General features: G+C 37.2%; 1 protein-coding gene across 5 annotated transcripts in view; it reads left to right on the top strand.

Annotated features, from left to right (window-relative positions):
• Positions 1–1670: 1670 nt before the first annotated feature.
• Positions 1671–12095, top strand: part of dmtn (dematin actin binding protein) — a 125555-nt gene continuing 115130 nt past the window's right edge. For 2 of the 5 annotated variants that reach the window (XM_039769567.1, XM_039769565.1), the window contains exon 1: positions 1671–1817. The gene's annotated coding sequence lies outside the window, so the exon portion shown is untranslated. Of the gene's footprint in view, positions 1818–2879; positions 3125–12095 lie in introns of those variants that run through there. The other 3 variants (XM_039769566.1, XM_039769564.1, XM_039769568.1) reach the window with 2 other exon arrangements.

Below are 12095 nucleotides of genomic sequence, written 5' to 3'. Positions count from 1 at the left end.
ATTGGCATTCACCAGGGAATGCCACAATTAGTATCTCTGTCATTGGCGCCCACTTCTTTTCACAAACGAGAGCAAGTTCACACTGAGTCATAAAAGAGTGAAAGAGCCTGAAGATGCTGTGGTAAACGTAATGCAGCCTGCAACATCATCCAGCACGACTGGTTTGGTAGTGGGTAAGTGCTATTCTGGGGAGGCATACCTTGGAGTGTCAAACAGCCATCCAAATGTTAGGCTATGGTACCCTGACTGCTGTTAGGTACAAATATGAAATCCTCAAAGTCATTGTCAGATGTTACGCTGGTGCAGTGGGCCCTGGGTTCCTCCTGGTGCAGGTCTGGAAGGAGATCCCCCAGAACACTTTCTGCTGTCTCAGCAGGAGCATGCCCAGATGTTGTTGGGAGTGCATCCATTCACGTGGGGACTTTACACACTCATGAGTCAGTCTTATTTTTAGTTGCTGTGATAAAATTTATCCCTGTTAGATCAGCCTGTGATTTCAATTTTTGACTTTTATTTTGGTTGTGATTTTCAATCCAGCCCTCAATGGGTCGGTAATTTTAATTTCCTTTGACCACTGTTAAATCATTTGGTTCTCAGCGAATTATACAGTATTACTCAGTAAAGATTTTCCACTTGAATATTTAGTTTCAAGCCTACCCTCCTCACCCATAGGTAAACTCAAGTTTTCGAATTAAAATGGGAGCATTAGGTGTATCTACACTTTAATCATCCATCCATCCATCATCCAACTCGCTGTATCCCAACTACTGGGTCACGGGGGTCTGCTGGAGCCAATCCCAGCCAACACAGGGCGCAAGGAAGGGCACAAACCCCGTGTAGGGCGCCAGCCCACTGCAGGGCGCGCACACACACACACACACTAGGGACAATTTAGTATCGCCAATGCAGCCAACCTGCCTGTCTTTGGACTGTGGGAGGAAACCGGAGGAAACCCACGCGCACACGGAGAGAACATGCAAACTCCACTTAAGGAGGACCCGGGAAGCAACCCGGGTCACCTAACTGCGAAGCAGCAGCGCTACCCACTGCGCCACCGTGCCGCCCACACTTTAATCAGATATTTGTAAAACACGTATACGTTTTTCGGAATTGCAGCAAAGTTAAGCATCTTCGCGTATACATATGCTGCACTGAAATATTTCAAATCTGCTATTACCAACTACACGTAGTACTTTTATACGTTAAAATAACCACAATGCGCCTGTGCCTATGTATTTAACTCAACACAGGTTTAACTCAAGACAGCCGTGAAGCGTCGCCATTTAGTCGCAGCAGTTCCAGCACCACAGCCCCACGCACTACTCACAGCGGTAAAACATTGTACATGGATTTATTTTTACAAAGTAAAATATTAATAGGTGGTCATTGTCTGTTACATAAAACCAGTTGCGCAATAATAAAAATGAACTCAAACATTTTATCATTCACATACAAAAAGGAAAACATTTAAAACGCATTAAATGTCCAAAACATGCCACTGTTGCAGCAGTCGAACTGGTCAGAGCTCGAATGGAGGTGATTCACTTCTTTTACGGTACACAACTCTAGTTGTAGCTAAAAGGGCCGGACTTGTTTTCTTGCAGTTCTGTAAATGACGAGATGGGTGCATTAGGGAGGCACACTGATGATAAATCAGTAATCTTCTTAAAGCGCCCATCAGCCGCGTTTGCCTCCGCTTTGCAACCAGTGAAGTGGTTTCCCAGGCAACGAGAACGAAGATGCCCAGGGAAACGGGCTGTAATGGAAGAGCGCTACTTGTCTGCCTGGGGAAACCGAGACGCCGCTAAACCTTAGAGGTACATGTATTTCTTACGTTGCAATAAATCCGTGGCGTTGTGAGTTCACCTTGATTATAGCAGTTATAACAGACATACTAATATGTAACAGAAGCAAAAGGTATTCTCCAATATGGGTGATCAACCACCAAGCGCGTTTTAGGTTTAGGATCTCAGTATGCCATTAGCTTGATAACGGGGTTGTATCTAGGTCATCGCTTCGCAGATCGATTTCTAATATAGACTCACAGCTTTTTAAGGATAAACGGATGGGGAAAAAAGGTGTGTGTGTATGTATTTACGGGCGCAATGGGGAGGGAGTACTCCTCCCTTTCGTTTAATATAGTTGCAGCTCGTCAGCCTGACAGAACGTGTAATATTAATCTCAACTGAGCCAGTGCCACTGGAATAAGAGGAGACTGGTAATCCGCCTGGCCTTTATGCGCCTGCCTTCTGTACACTTCTGAATTAGTCTCTGACTGGTAAACATGAAGATTGATTTTTATTAAATTGAATAATTTATAGAAAACGAAACACATTTCCTTATCTATCTATCTATCTATCTATCTATCTATCTATCTATCTATCTATCTATCTATCTAACTTAATTGTAGATCATCTAATAGAGAATATACTGTATGCCATTGAAATAAAGCGCTTTCTCATCCTGTTTATCCATGGAGAGATGATATCTACCTTGTTTGTTTATTACATCACCTTAAGAAATTGTTTACTTAAGTTAAATGCATCAAGGTAATGTTGTGATAATATACATGTAATTAAAGCAAGCATGTAAGACCCACATTAAAATCTTAATATAGGCCATGTACATGTATCTGAAAAATATTATATTTTATTTAACTTGCTAATTAGCGGCGGCAGTCGTGTTCATTTCTGGGTGCGGGCCCTTAAAGGAAAACAGGCAATGCTGTTGCAATCCGCTTGTGCTGAAACGCACGCGACATCACAGTTCTGTTTTCATCCCTCTCTATCTCCTCCACCGCCTTGCCGCCGTCATCGTGCACACTGCAAATCTTGCAATGTCATGTTTGCTGCGAAACCCCTGCTGCCTGGAAATGGACGCAGCCAGCTGTGCGCGCTGCACAGTGGTGTCGCACGCGGCCGGTCCGTCAGGCCAGGAGTGTCCGCGAGCCAGCGCGCAAGCCGCACAGCGCGCGCCTGCGAAGAGAAGCGCAACGTCAAACTGGAGTTAATATGCAAAGGGATTAAGGACTGTATGCAAAACAAGAAGACAACACTGCTTTTTTTTTAATTCTTTTCGCTCCTTGGCACAGTTTTACGGTGACAGTACATACCAGCTGCAAAACGTAAGTGAAACGGCCGGTGTCGGTGTGACATTTGTCTTTATATAGCTCCCCAAAGCACACATCTTTCAGTGGGCACTCGTTTGTTTTGATGATTTTATCCGTGCTGGATTAAAACAGTTGTTTGGGAATATTGTTCATATTTCTCGTGGGTGATTCTACATCATGCGTTTATTTAGGGGCGAGTGTAGAGTAGCTGTCAGTGAAAGGTCCCTTTAGGCGGTGTTGAGCTTTGTTTTGCGGCCGGTATTGTGCACGCTGGATATACAGGTGCACACGGGGTTCGTGTACCAAGGTCACAAATTAAGATGAAGGAAGGGACGAATTCCAATCCCCCTCCCGTGAAGACCTCCGCGAAAGAGAACAGTGACCGCCTTAATAACTGAAGCCGCCGCCAGTGGAACCTCTGGCTTCAAAAAAAGTTCGCATGCAGAATAAATTGTTTAGGTTCATCTTAACATTTTTACTTTTTGCTTTCTTTTCTCCTTCTTTCTTTGTTTATTTTTTGAACCCAGTTAACTTTACATTTTCTTTCTTGCAGCAATTTATACGTTTTTCTTTTTATTTATCTTTTTCATTCTTTTATCACAGTTATCTATTCTTTCACAGCACACACTTTCTAATTTATCTTTATTTAGGTTGATAGGATTCAGTGATCTGTAATCCATGTGGCAGAAGAAGATGTGTCAAAAGTTGTTTTTTTTCTTTTATTCATATTGTTAGTCTCATAATTTGGTGTTTTATTCTGTAAGTCCTGTGCAGTTTTATTTCTCTGTGTGTTTCTCAATCATTTTAGAATAACATGTCATAGGTGTGTCTATGTGAAACCAGCCTGTTTCATTTATATCACTTTTTGCTAATATTAATTTCTCTTTTCAGATTTTGTTTGATACTTTATTTTCTTACTTGCATTTTTTTCTGTACCTACACCCTTTAAATATTTTTCATATTTTGTCAAACATTGATTATTTCCATTTCCAGTACAAATAATACAGAAACTGGTGGATGAAACAGATAGAAATGAATGGGTGATTTTTTTAAATTTATGTTTTCATTAATAGAAACCATGCCAAAGAAACAAACAACTGTGGTGAAATCATTTACAAATCTATACCTCCAATATTTCCATAATGGCTTTTCATAATAGTACGTAATTGTTTTTCATCCAATAAAACCTCTACCTTTTCCCATCATAGTAATTTAAAAGGTCACAGGGTTCAAAGTTTGGTATCAGAATTAAATTGCAGTCAAGGACAATTAATTCAATGTCCTTTTTCTGTGGAAGTGAATTTTTCATCTAGATTAAAAATGTGGGAATAACAGAGACAAAGCAAATGCCAATGCTGTGGTTAGTTCATTATCTGAAATCGCAGTGTTTGATCATCTCAAGGATCCACTTTTTAACTTTATTATTCATGTAAAATTTCCTGCATATTTTCTGTGTCACTCACCAGTTTCAGATCTGTGAATATTAAAAAGTGCAACTAATGTTAAAATCGATGTGTGGGCTAAAATGCTTTTTTACCCATAGATTTTACATTGACTTTACAGCTTGAAATGATAATCGACTTTTCTTTTTTATTTTTCTGTTTTCTTGGAATAAACTGTGATTCAAAACATTCAAAAAAGAGCCTACCGTATTCTTACTGAGCCACATGATTATGTACATCAAATTGACCATTTAAGAAACCCTGAGTAACCTTCACTGATTCCTGGTTAGCAGTCAGTAAAGTCACAGAAAACAAACATGTTGACGGCCTTAAGAAGTGGTCACTAAAGCTTTGCCGTTCAACTTGAACACTGAAATGTCAGGATTCAGATGATCTGCATCATTAGGGTATCAGTGTAGTTTATATTTGTTTAATGTTAGTGAATTCTCAACAGAGCATGCAGTTCTGAGCCGAAACAGAGACTGTTTGCCCATATTTTGTATACTTAACTATGAATGAGGATATGAAGCAGGGAAAGCAATTCCTTTATAGTGTTCACTGTATGAGACATTTTTATGTGTTTTCCTTGCATCTGTTTTGAACACTTCTGTCCTCATTACTTTAAACACAAATTCAGTAGATTGGTTAAGTAAACTTTACGTTAGAAGGAAGGCTGAGTGTGCAAGGGCTATTTGAACATTTAGTCTGGTGGGCAGTCCCCTTTATTGGGAGAGTCGGCCTCAGTGAAAGGCTGAAGTTATTAGATCCCTCCCTAGATGGCCTTGTGGAGGAGATACACAAGGAGATGGTGTGCTTAAACCTTTTAAGACTTAATTGATTGGTTGTGTTTTTACCTTCCTGTTGAGCCTCTCTCTTTAAGGCCTTATGTGACAGTATTAAAAGTAGAGCTAATGAGTTTCTTCGGTTTAATATTGCTGCTGTAAAAAATAAACAACTTACAGCATTAAACTATGCACCATATATACAGTACTATGAATAAGTATACACAGAAAATAAATGGGTGAACCTGGATAGCCATTGTACCAATGGTGTGTCTGGTCATGTATGGAATAACAAAAGAGCTTTCTGTATTGTGGAGAGCTGCTGAACCTACACTTGCATTGATCCCATTCTTCTATTCATTACATGTATTGTATATCCTCTAAGAGCCAAAAGTGTCTGTTGGGGCATTTGCCCCAGTAGCCCATAATCTGTCAGTACTGTGTAAGCAATTGTATTTTACCTATGAATCAGGATATTTTAGGGCAGGGCTATGCAAATGTGTCAATCTTTCTTTATACTGATGTTAACAGTATCAGTAATTTGCATTAATTTAATTGGAGATGGGCATTTAAGTACATTAGAGTAACATCATCATCATTATGACTAAGAAACACCATTGCTGTGCCTTGGGTGGCTAAATCCATCTAAATGGTACCCAATAAAGCATATCATTCTTATTAAGAAATGTCTTATTATAAAGGTTGATGTCATGATCACTTTCTAGGACCCTAGAAGTAGGCAATCCCTAAATGTCCAATTACTTTACTTTTTTGTGGAAAATATTTCAGTGTGTCAACCAAGCATGGATTGCAATGGTCCAATCAAGCAATATAATATTAAAAATACAAAAAAGGAGGAAATGCATTTCTAAAGAATAGTGTTAGTCTGTTATAGTGTTATGTTTTTTAATCCTCTTACCAGATTATTAATTTATTGAAAATGAATGATGTGAGAAAAAACAAACTAAGCTGTTCTAAGAAGCCCTGACTGTGACCAATGGCAGTGAAATGTTGTTGATGTCGCTAGCAAGAAAACCTCTAAGAGGGAGCTAGTGATTTAAAGAAACAAACAAACAAAAAATATATGATGGATTGAAATGAACACTTGAACATTCTGAAATATGTTGTCCGCTCTAATAATCACTTTAGTCACTCAATACATAGCCCATTAATGGGGACTCTAACTGTGCCGATACAGTATAAAGTGCAGGACCAACCACTGAAAACTAGTTGATCATAGTTATTAGTAATTCTCATTTCATGGTTTGCAATAAAATAAAATAGTACTTGAATATCAAACATTGCTTCTTTTTTAATTAATGCTGTTAAGAATTATTTCAATCTGTTGAAGCAAACTCAGTCGACTGATGCTTTTAAACGAAACTTAAAAACTCATCTTTTTAGAAAGACATTTTGTTAAAGTATTTTATAGATTCTCTTGTTTATTACTTAGTTTTTACTCTATAGCACTTTGAGATTGCTAAAATATAAAGTGCAATACAAATAAAATGTATTATTATTATTAAAAAAAAATTATTATTAGCTCATCCTGTATGATAAAAAAAATATTCAATCCTGCATTCTATTAAAGAGTGCAGGCTATAATCATACTCTGTCTAGGAATAAATCTATATTTTTATATTCATTCTTTTTATTCCGGCTAGTAGTTATTACTGCATCTGCTTCAGTCCTACTTTCCATATGAGTTTTATTTCTGCACATAGAAAGTATTACATAACATAGTGCATAGTATTTATGTACACATTCTAAAGCAATGCCATGCTTAGGCACATGAACAAGTTACCTGCCAGCTTTGCCAGTGGATAGTCATAAAACTGAAATAAAAGTTCTGATCCACAACACCTTAAATCAAGAACAATAGTGTTTACTATTGACTACCTGAGTAGGTGGTATGGTGGCAAACAGGTTAGTACTGCCACCTCACAGATGTATGATAGTGGGTTTAAATGTTGGTTACATTGTGTATGAAGGGTTTACATTCTCCCTGTGCTCTTGAGTTCTGTGAGTTACTGTAGTGTACTCTGGTTTCCTGTCACTTTCCAGAGGCCTGTATTTGACGTTTTGTGGCTCTAAATTGGTGCAGTATGGATGAGTGTTCCTAACAATGAACTGACACACAGTTCAGGTTTAATTTCTATCTTGAATCTGATGCTGTCTTTTGTGTTATCAAATTGTTTACTAAGTAAATATACAAATGCAAATTGGATCAAAATAAACATAATCATAAATAAACATGGCATTTAATCCCACCTTTGGTCCAAGCACCAAAAGCTAACCATGGAGTACAGAAGGCACAGTTGCAAAAACAAATATGACCATCCAATCTGAGCTTACATCTAAGTGAACCTGAATAATCTGCACATAGGATTGTACATTGTAATATTTGTACCAGTCACACTATTAAAGCTAAAATCACATGGTTCAAGTACTATAAAATTATAGAAAATGAAATTCCCAAAATAAAAAAGATAGTCAGGAGAGTTCCATCTCAAAGCTGGGGCAGCATTTGTGCCTAAAGATAACAATCTGAATTGGAAAGAGGAAAGAAAAAGAAGGGAAACATCCAAGAGAAGGAACACTTGAGAAGTAACGGGGATAGAAGACAGAAATTAGAATCTATGACACAGCACGCCAAAAGGCTGACGCTTTAGGGCATTCCCAGCACATGTGCAAAAAGAAGAAGAAGAAGAACAAACAAACAGAATTCAAAGGGGATCATTAGAAAGGCTCCATAGATGTCAGGGGTGGGAGTTGATTTTTTCTCAATCCTACTTTTTGTAAAAATTGATTGATTTGTATGGAATGATTACAATAAAATTAATAAAATTTCAAAAAAGAAAGGCCCATAGGTGTCTAATGCTGTCACCACAGGCCTGTAACTAAGTCAAAATAATTTAGTAAAAGAATTGAAGGCTGGGTCCTGGCTTGATTCTGGTATTGTGCAAGTAAATATATCAAGTGAATCACTACAATCTTTTGATGATTTTTTTTAAATGTATTTCTTCTTTTATTATTATTATTTCTTTCTTAATTCATTGGTGAGAAGCCCATTATTTGTGGAGTTTCATTTGTGTATTTTTATCTCTTGGCTCCAATTCACGAAATAACTTTTACTTTCACTGTTTCAGGTAATTTGTGGTGCTACTTGATGCCAGTTTCTTTTCAGCACTTATGCTTACTATGTACTGCTACTTCATAGTTAAAATATGTACATTCATGTTGTTTCTGTAAATTTTATTCTACATGGTGTGCTCATGTTAGCCACTATTGTCTTGACTTTATTCATCTTGTGCTGACTTTGATGACTTTCACAGTTCTTTCCATCCATCCATCATCCAACCCGCTATATCCTAACTACAGGGTCACGGGGGTCTGCTGGAGCCAATCCCTACCAACATAGGTTGCAAGGCCTGAACAAACCCCGGGCAGGGTGCCAGCCCACCACAGGGCACACACACCCATACACCAAGCACACACTAGGGACAATTTAGGATCTCCAATGCACCTAAACCTGCATGTCTTTGGACTGTGGGAGGAAACCCACGCAGACACGGGGAGAACATGCAAAATCCACACAGGGAGGATCCGGGAAGTGAACCCAGGCCTCCTAACTGCAAGGCAGCAGCACTATCGCTGTGCCACCGCTCACAGTTCTTTTCCCCAGCCAATTGTATTTCTCTCTTTCAACTTGTACTTAATATAGAACTAAACCTAAATTAGTTTCAAATGACATATTCAAGGATATAGTTATTTTAATTAAACTTGCTGCCTAATGATTCAACATGTAGACTCAATAAAAAAACCAAGAAGCACTTTCATGCTCATGGTCTTGAGACCCTACCAATTTAACTATTTTAGAAGTACTACATGCTTTACATCTTTTGAAATGAAATTAGGTTGAAATAATTCATTTTTTATGTTTTAAAGCTCTCTTCAAAATACTCTCTGGAGCTGTCAAAGCTGAGCTCTTTAGCTAAATCACATGTCATCATTGTGTTGTTAATGGAGTGTGGTTATATATTTTCATGCCATCATTTTTATGTTTGTTGCAGTATATGTGTATTCATTTTTTTTTTTTTTTAATTTGGACCAGATAGTGTGAATGTGTGCCTAAATAGACTGGAAAACCATCCAGGTCTTGTACCTGATGCTGCTAGGATAGTTTCTGGCTCCCCTCGAGTGAATTTTGTGAAAAAAAATACTGGAGAATTTGTAGAAAAAATGATAATGTCATTGAAGGTAAAATGATGTGTACCCAAAAATGAAATCTAAATTATGAATACTTATTTCCACAAATATTTCCAAATTAATCATTATGAACATGATTGAAAGTTAATTTCAAATCCCATGAAAACTCTTACATTTGTGAGTGTAAGTATTATATATAAATTATTGTTCTTTTGCATTTTGACAATGAGAATAAGATAAATTATAAAACCATTTATAGAAGAGGCTGCAAATATTTCATTATTAGGTGATACATGACATCCCTAAAGGAAATCTAATTTAAAAATATATATATAACTGTTGTTTTGATTAATATCATGAAGAGCACTGCTATTTTTGCATTCATGAACTACTGTAAATGTATAATAGACATTTGTAGTGATGTGTCATATGGTTTGTCTGCAATGTTGTGTCATTTGTTGAATTTCTCAATGCATTTATTTTAGCAGTCCTCTATGGTCATAGTTTTAGATGTGGCTCCATGTGAGATGCAAGTGTTGTCAATGACATCTCAAAGGACAATCTAATATGGTACATTTTGGAGTTTCTGATGCCTACTCCTCATTTACCCTCACAACATGTCATATAGTTTAATGACTTCTGCTAAATTAGTACTGTTTATTGTGATTATGTCAAGTTTGGTTGGGATTGTCACTATGTGATAAAGTAAGGTTATGCTCTAACAAGTAAAATACAAGTTGACTATTTCCTAGGCAACATTGTGGGTAGATAAAAAACAGGCATGCCATACTTAAACAAAAATATCCAATGAAACATTCCTTTAAAAAAATCAGATTTTGTTTTATAGATGCAGAGTTGTGTGAAATATTGCTGTGTGTGCCCATGTTTCTGCCCAAATGCATGCTGCACATGAAAGCCCATCAATGTCTCTGTCTCAAACCCATCCTGGATGTTCATGATGCTTCACATCTCTTTTTCTGATGAAGGGTTTGGCTCAATGCTGCAGGAGAGCTTCTCATTACCATCAGCCACATTTCAGGGTGACACAAAGATGGCCAACAGCCATTAAACACTCACCCACCCCACTGTGAATCTTCTAAGCACAAAGACAGTGTTTTCATTGTCCTAATTTTACCTTGATAGATAGTTGTTTAAAAGGAATTTCGAGGCAGTAAAGGCAGGGCAAGTAACTAAAAGAGGAAACACATAATTTATCTAATAATGTGGGGCTCCCAAGTCACGTCTAAAGTTTAGTATATTACCTTAACTTCTGTGTGAACGTGAGAATCATCAATGGATGACATTACATGTAAAGTAAAACCTGTGTTTTGTGCTAACCACCACTGAATTTCTGTTGCATGTGCCTGTCACAGGGCATTAAATTTGTTCAAATAATATTACTTTCACTTATTAAACTCCTTGTTTACCTTCAAGACCAAGTTCAGTAGATGCATACTAGTAATTGGATGGAATTAACCATCCCTGGAGATCTGTAGGTGACCATAGTTGAGGTACTATGGGCACAACATCAAACTGATTACTCTGATGAAGGAGTGGCATTGCTTGTGTCCTTTGGGAGTTAAACTTTTATTTTAGCAATGTGTCCTTAAGCCTTGAAAACACACAAACAAACGTTCCCAACAGCAAACAGCTCTTGTGAAGAACTTTCCTGTAAGGGTAGAACTTTGGATTTCTTTCATTTCAAAAGATAATTGCTGAAGCAAAATAGCTAATGTTAATTTGCTGTCCAAAAATGGTTTATTTTGATTTGATAACAGCTTAGATGAAATTATAGGACAGGGGTAAGGAAAAGATGAGCTTCTTAAGTGCTTGCAAAATTTGGCTTTAGTTATTTTTTCAGTCAGCTGCTCGTACATACTCGTACATCAGGCCTTTACATAATTAGTCTTCTTGTTATTTCAGCATTAAACATCCTTGCGTTAAAAATATTTCATTTCCCTGCCCTATTAGTGCCATTGTTTATATTTAATGATAATTTATTTTCTGGTTTATTTTTAATTTCTTGTAACATCATTATATCCAGTTACTTTAGTTTATTTTTTTCTGAAGTTGATAAGCCACAGATAAGTATCTCAGTGTAGCCTATCCTGACATGCTGCTTTTGGGATGCTTGTAAATGGACATTTAAACAAAGAACCTCTTCCTTTTTTTTAACAATTCCAAACTGGTGGCCCACCACAGACTTCAATTTACAGTGGTACAGAAAGATGATTTCTTTAGCGGGTACTTTCTGATTTTTTTTCCTCAAATGGGAAGTAATCATATTGCACAGCAAGCAATGAAGGTTTTTAAACACAAGCCAGAATGTTAATTAAGCATTTTATAGCATTTGCAGAAGTGGGCATAAATGCAAAGTTTAGGAGACACTCTAGTACCTTTTGCACATCAGCCTTGTTCTGAGCCTTGTTATCTCAAATGATGGACAATACATTTGTTTGATATATACATTGACATTTGAATTAATTAAAAATTTTATTTAAACGAGAGTCACTGCAGATCTCCTTAACCAAATGAATCCATGATAGTTTAGTG

The sequence above is a fragment of the Polypterus senegalus genome, chromosome 11, assembly GCF_016835505.1.
Source record: "Polypterus senegalus isolate Bchr_013 chromosome 11, ASM1683550v1, whole genome shotgun sequence".
Classification (NCBI taxonomy): Eukaryota; Metazoa; Chordata; class Cladistia; order Polypteriformes; family Polypteridae; genus Polypterus; species Polypterus senegalus.
This window is presented reverse-complemented; position numbering and strand designations above follow the sequence as displayed.